The sequence below is a fragment of the Rana temporaria genome, chromosome 2, assembly GCF_905171775.1.
Source record: "Rana temporaria chromosome 2, aRanTem1.1, whole genome shotgun sequence".
In the NCBI taxonomy this organism is placed as follows: Eukaryota; Metazoa; Chordata; class Amphibia; order Anura; family Ranidae; genus Rana; species Rana temporaria.
In genome coordinates, this window is record NC_053490.1 from 239,453,424 (window position 1) to 239,461,046 (window position 7,623).

A 7,623-nucleotide genomic window follows, 5' to 3' on the forward strand; every position below is an offset into this window, starting at 1 on the left:
AAACTTCACCAAGTCCACACTCACCATGAGATTCCCCTAAAAACCGAGCCCTCCAGCTCTGGGCTGTCACAACTCCCCCGATATACGGCAGGTCCCGTGTTAAGCCGGTCTTTTTTCCAGGTTCTAAACCTTCAGCCTCCTAATTGTCCGGGACAAAAAGCCGGAAACTGGAAGTGATATGATAGCGAATATTGATTCGCTAACATCAAAAGTTGGAGGAGCACTGTGCCCGAGGACAACCAAAAACAAGCCAATTAGAGCCTTATGCCACGTACACACGATCATTTTTCGGGTTCTAGAAAAAAAGAAGTTTTTTTTAACTTGATCATTAAAATGGCCTTGCCTACACACGATCGTGAAAAAAAAATGCTCTAGCAAAGCGCTGTGACGTACAACAAGTACGACGGCACTATAAAGGGGAAGTTCCATGCGGATGGCGCCACCCTTGGGGCTGCTTTAGCTGATTTTGTGTTAGTAAAAGACGATTCGCGCTTTTCTGTCTGTTACAGCGTGATGAATGTGCTTACTCCATTCCGATCGGTAGTTTTACCAGAACGAGCACTCCCGTCTCATAACTTGCCTCTGAGCATGTGCGGATTTTTCACACCGTTAAAGCCCACACAAATTTTTTACAACCCGAAAAACGACAACGTTAAAAACGTCGCTAAAAAATAGAGCATGTTCAAAAAAAATTTGGGTTGTTTTTTACAACCCGAAAAAAGCTCTGAAGCCCCCACACGATCGTTTTTAATGACATTAAAAAAAACCTTAATTTTCTAGAAACCGAAAAATGATCGTGTGTACGCGGCATTAGGCTCAAACCACATGCTTGTCAAAAACTGACAGACCTAATAGATGCCCATTAGTCCAGCGCCCCGCACAGTGCACACACATAGAGCAATATTTTTAAATAAATGAAAATATGACTAACATTTTTTAACGTTAAGATGTTAAAAAATGTTCGTCACATTATCATTTATTTAAAAAAAAATATTCCTAGGATTAGCTTTCTTATTTGGCAAACTAACTTTGGGAACTTTGGGGGGGGGATGCGGCCCCTTATGGACCGGCCACCACCAGTAACCACACATGACACACCAAGGCTGGAGGCAGTTTGATCCCTCGGTATCAGTACACAAAGTGCCAAGGACTAGAAGAGCAGGGCAAATTTTTGCCATAGTTTGCTAGACCTTTAGTTCTAGGTGTACAGACTCAGAGTGGGTGAACTGTAAGTATCCAGTGCACTCACCAATAAAAACACAGGGATGGCAACAATGAGGATCCTGCCTAACTACTCTAGCAGGCAGGGAGGTGTCTGAATTACTTATTACTTATTATTATACTTACCGGAATGTGTAAAATGACAGTCTGAATGTGTAAAATGACAGTCTGCAATACATTTTGTGGGTGGCTGCATGTCGCATCTGACTGCCCTGTTGCCTGAGGCCAGGGCCCATGTTAGCTATGCAGAAATCTGGTCATGATCAGTTTGCATTCATGTTTTAAAGGGTTTGTAAAGGATTTTTTTTTTATCTTAAAAACTTTCTTTACCTTTGCTCTCAAGTTGCTGTAATTCTTCTCTGATCTCCACACTTCCTGGTTGTCTGTTTCCTGATAACCACAGTGCTGGGAGCTTTCTCTCTGTGGTCACTAACTTCAAGGAGGTGTGATTACTGTGTGTTTAAAACCCCACAGCACCTCCAGTTTCGTTTTCCAAACCATCACTGCCCTGTATGGCTCTGTGGCTCTGTATGCTTTGTACAAGACAGAGGCAGGAAACAACATGCAAAAACTAAAATAGAAACTACAGGTACATTATATGATTGATTTTTATCTATTTGTAATAATTTTTAAAAGGAATCAGTTAACTATTATGTCTCTATACCCTGTAAACAGTAATTTCAGCATAAGATATTTTTTTTATTTACAACTCCTTTAAAAACAGGGCACTCTAAAATGACAGCAAGCTCACTTACCGCAGCTTTATATTCACACATAAGACAGCATCAGTTGCTTTGCAAAAGGGTTGGTGTTTGTTAAACAGGAATTCTGTTAAGTGAAGTAAATGGTACTGCCAGTCAATGTATAATGGCTGGCTCCATTTTAAATAGCAGAATTAGCTGCTGCTGTGTTTACAAAAGCAACACTCAATAACTGCTCCAAGGAGAATACAGCTATTGGAACACATTCAGCTCAGCACTTGTCTGTCATAGCTCTAATCTACACAACCTACACATCAAATGCACTTGAAAACTACCAGGGTTTTTATGCAGTGCTAAATAAATCATCTATTAAAATACAATGTGACAACACTGGATAGTATTGGTATAAGCCAGGAAAAAAGGTTCATAACGAATCATCCTTTATTCTGAGGAAAATAACAAAGGAACTGTTGATTTCAAAGCATACGATACATAGAAATATTTTAAAGAATACCTAAACCACCAAAAAAGTAATGTAGTCCTTAGCTGTGGTGGCTGATTTACCACAACGTGACCTTAATAGACACAAAGCAATACCGTTTGGGGGCTCGTGCGTGATTTGCACTAAAGTTCAATTGAAACATATCTGTTTTCTGTAGCGCTTTCTGTTGCTTGTGCTGGGGTAATTACTGTATACGCTGTTTAGGAAAAATAAGGCTGTAGATGTTTCTGGTGTCCATGAGGTGACGTGCAACCTGCCTACCTGGGCCAGAGAAAGCCAATGAATGCCTCTTGCTAAGGAATTTGCAAAGAATATATACTTCTGGACTGACCCCACAGGGTGGTACTGTGGACAGTAGGGAGGTACAAAATGCCACGTCCTTTAAATTGGAAAAATACAATTCTTACAAGAGAAATAAATGGACTTTATAGGCATGATTAAAAAAAATGTTGTACATTTTTATTTGTAGCAAAAATGAATTGACAATAACAATTATAAAATACATACCGGTATACATAGGTTAAAGTGATTAAAACTAAAATTTGACCAACAGGTGGTCTATCTATAGTCCTAGACAGGACTACATAGAAGGATATAAATTAACTTCAGAAAGTCCCTAGATTGGGTAGTTGCCCCAAATTAATAGCATCAGTGATAAGCTGGTTATGTAATATCTTGATAATGATACCAGGGGGTCAACAGGAGCCAACTCAGGGTAATTCAGTTATATTAGGTAAGAGTTCAGTCTGTGCTCGAGTTTTGTGCTGGTAGCATTTTCTCGGGATCTAGAGACATAAAAAACAGGTAGAAACTCTTTTGTCAGTGAAACAGAGCAGAGCAAACACACGCAGGCATCAATGAGTCATGCAGGTCAAAGGAGGCAGACATGGGGGCACACTCTAAACAGGCCAGGCACCGAGATCTAAGATTGTAAAGGAGACATATTGTCATCCTATATTCACTAAATTGTTAAGGTAGAGGATTAAAACGAAGCAGGCTCTCGTTCTAGACGGCCAACCATTAAGAGGGGCTGTTTGCTCCAAACAGTATAAATAGATCACTTCCAGAATGTGAGTAGAAATGGTACAACACAGGGCAATTAGGTATAAGATGCCGGTAGTGGGCCAAGCTTTGACAAAGCAAAAGGATGTACTCAGGAGTATGCAGTGTAGTGTGTGGGAGTCACAGAGCTGCCGACCTCCTAGGACTGGCTGGCTGGCTTCACTGGCCTGCACCTCAACCCAATAGAACACCTTTGGGATAAATTAGAGCGGAGACGGCAAGCCAGGCCTTCTCGTCCAACATCAGTGCCTGACCTTACAAATGCGCTTCTGGAAGAATGATCAAACATTCCCATAGACACACTCCTAAACCTTGTGGACAGTCTTCCTAGTAGAGTGGAAGCTATTATAGCTGTAAAGGGTGGGCCAAGTCAATATTAAAGGGGTTTTCCACCCATTTTTTAAGTTTATTAAAAGTCAGCAGCTACAAAAAGTGTAGCTGCTGGCTTTTAATAAACTGACACTTACCTGCTCCAGCGTTCCAGCGACGCGCCGGCCGGGGGTCCGCTCCTCTCCCCCCCTCCCCGGCCGGCGTCTTCATTGTCACTGTGGGCACCCGGCCATGACAGCTTTTGGCTTCACGGCCGGGCACCCATTGCGCATGCGTGAGCGGCACTGCGCATGCGCGCGGCGTGGCCCGGCGCTGCGCTGTTTGATTGGACAGGCGATCGCCTAGGACCTGACGTGTCCTAGGCGATCGCCTACAGGGAGGGGCTGCCAAAAGGCGATTAAGCTTAATCGCCTTTGCAGCCCCTCGGCGGAAGGAGGAAGTGGGACAGGAAGTCCCCTTCTCCTGAAGCCCCCACTCCCCCCCAAAAAAAATTACATGCCAAATGTGGCATGTAAGGGGGAGAGGAGTGGGTTAAGAGGAAGTTCCATTTTTGGGTGGAACTCCTCTTTAAATCCTACAAACTAAGACTGGGATAATATTTCATGCCCATGTAAAGGCAGGGGTCCCTAAAAAAAAAAAAAGGCAGAGGTCCCAATATTTTTGACAATATAGTGTATATGACATGTTGTCTGCATCCTTTTTTGGGGCGATCTTTTGATTTTTTGGCTGTTTGACTGTATAATCACTAGGAGAGGCATTGAATGAAAATGTATTCAAGAAGGATGTACCCATTCCAAATTTAACGAAAACCCCAAAAATATTTTTTAGCTAAACATAGGTAAAAGCATGTAGAAAAAGGAATTTACCCCACGGGGCTTTGGACAGCAAAAGTATAAAAGTGTAACAAATGTAATATAATAAAACATGGTTTATTTTATGGTTGTCAATAACATACATTTTAAATGCAATAACAATTAAAAGAAAACCCTTTCCGGATCTGGTGATACAATACATATTCCACAATATTGGACAAATGTATACAACATTGCTTTATGCTGTGTGATGTGCGTTCTCCGACGCGTTTCGACCTCTAAGTGGTCTCTTCAGGGGGATGGTTGATTCTACAAAAATATACATAACATAAATTTGCGATCAAAAAAGTATAAATATAAATCACATAAATTGACCCAAGAATAAGGTTTACCGTTAACGAATGAAGTGGGTTTTGTAATGACCAGAGATGTGCAGAGCCGTTAGAAAATCCGAAGGGAGCGCCACCCACAACCCCAGGTAAAAGCATGTAGACACTTCTGGAAGTGTCAGATACCTGGTCCCTCTGCATGCTATGGCCAGCCCTAATGTCCCTACAAGTGACAACAGTAACATAGGGGCTGGTAGGAAGGACTGCTAAGCACTGCTGGGGACCACAAATTCAACACCCCCAAAAGTATCCGATTAAGCTGATTCTTCAACCATCCATTTGCCGGCAATACAGCCAAGGGCACAGGCAGGGGAAGTTTTTTTATACTCTTTATTTCAGAGACAGAGTCACTTTGACACGTGTGCTGATAATATTGTACCAACAGGCCATTCTCCTTAAAACATCCTATGGTTTTAAACAAGTGTTATTTGTATCACAAAGAATAAAGTGACATATGAATAGCTTTGAAGTTAAAAAAGAAAAAAGGACCTGTCAAGAAAATCGTAAAAAAATCTACTTTATACTATACTGTACAGACATTTACAATAACTAGCTCAAGTGCTTTTCTATTCATCCTATAGACATACACATTTAACCTTTTTTCTGTAATGGAATAAAATCATAACCACTTTCACAGCAGTAATCTTTTCATATCAGACAGATATAATCTAGCGTAATCGGCAGCGGACATGCTTTCTGTTGAATGTTTTGAACCAGTGTCTGCTATGTTATGTTGTTACTCAAAGCAGGGCTCACTTGTGTTACTGCTCAGTTTGTAATTTGCAAGGTTAAACTAAGGACATTGACAGGCTGTTGACAAACAAAAAGAAAATTAGTGTGTAACCCCAATGCTCCCAAAAGCAATTTTTTTGTAATTACAAAGGCAATAAATATGACATGTAATGACAGCAGTCTCCTGTTCCACGTAGTATTTGGCTCCTTTGATCTCAACTATACATCAATAAAACAAATGAATCTAGTGGGTTCCTTGTGTGCCGCATCTAAGTATATGAATCAAGAGCGAGGGGACATTTATCAAGCGAGTTATTAACCTAATAAGGTGCATATCTAGTACAAATCAGCCTACCTCCTATTTAGGAAAATTTGCAGTGGATATTATTTATATATGAGATCTCTTTACATGCAATCATTGGCAGACAACCACGGCAGTTATGCAAATCTTTGAAATATTAATTCAAAGCTCTATGATGGATTTTCGCAGAGCACACATGCACAATTTAGAAGTGGTCAGGAGCAGCTTTTATATTGGCACAGCTACCACTTCAGCCACGGAAAGATTTACCCACTCCCTGACCAGGCCATTTTTTGCGATACGGCACCGTGCCGCTTAAACTGACAATTGCATGGGCGTGTGATGTTGTACCCAAACAAAATTTATGTCCTTTTTTCCCCAAAAATAAGATAAAATAGAGTTTGCTTTTGGTAGTATTTGATCACCTATTTTTGCTCTATAAACCAAAAAAGACTGACAATTTTTGAAAAAAAAAGCAATATTTTTCAAGTTTTGCCTCAGTTTAGGCGGATATGTATTCTTCTACATATTTTTGGTAAAAAAATCGCAATGAGCATACAGTAGGTGACCGCGATATTGTGTCAATCTCGCTCCCTTTCTCAGCGAGATTGACCACCTACGAGCCCCATCGCGGGAGCCAGCGCCGAGCTGGCTTGCGGCGATGGAGACAAAGCCGTCATAGAAGCGACGGGAGATCCGACTTGGATTCCCGCCAATTCTAGCTGCGGCGTTTGGTATGAATCCTGAGAGGGAGAACTCCACGCCAAATTTTAAATAAAAAACCGACATGGGTTTCACCCCCAGGAGCATACCAGGCCCTTAGGTCTGGTATGGGTTGTAAGGAGACCCTCCTACGCCGAAAAGCCGACGTGGGGGGTCCCCCCACAATCCATACCAGACCCGTATCCAAAGCACACTACCCGGCCGGCCAGGAAAGGAGTGGGGACGAGCGAGCGCCCCCCCCCTCCTGAGCCGTACCAGGCCGCATGCCCTCAACATGGGGGGGTTGGGTGCTCTGGGGCAGGGGGGCGCACTGCAGGGCCCCCCACCCCAGAGCACCCTGTCCCCATGTTGATAAGGACAGGGCCTCTTCCCGACAACCCTAGCCATTGGTTGTCAGGGTCTGCGGGCGGGGGCTTATCGGAATCTGGGAGACCCCTTTAATAAGGGGGCCCCCAGATACCAGCCCCCCACCCCAGGTGAATGAATAAGGGGTACACCGTACCCCTACCCATTCACCTGGAGGCAAAGTGTAAAAGTAAAAAAAAACACAACACAGGGTTTTTAAAGTAATTTATTAGTCAGCTCCGGGGGCCCCCCTGTCTTTATTAAAGGGGTCTCCCAGATCCCGCTGTTATGCCGGGTGTCCGGTGTGCAATGATTTATATAGACCTCTCTTATGATGTCACTGTCCCATCATGCTCCGGTACCTACCCACGTGGTACCTACCCACGTGGGTAGGTACCGGAGCATGATGGGACAGTGACATCATAAGAAAGGCCTATATAAATCATCACGCACCGTCCACCCCCCCCCTTTAAAAAAAAGAAAGCATTATAAATAAATAAAACAT

The 7,623-nt window shown here is 42.7% G+C and overlaps 1 long non-coding RNA gene across 1 annotated transcript; it reads right to left on the reverse strand.

Moving 5' to 3' along the window:
- Positions 1-4,726: 4,726 nt before the first annotated feature.
- LOC120928588 lies at positions 4,727-5,124 on the reverse strand. Its single transcript, XR_005747244.1, has 2 exons — positions 5,021-5,124; positions 4,727-4,937 (listed from the first exon to the last, which is right to left on the reverse strand). It is a non-coding gene; the product is annotated as an uncharacterized LOC120928588 (long non-coding RNA).
- Between the last annotated feature and the right edge of the window lie 2,499 nt (positions 5,125-7,623).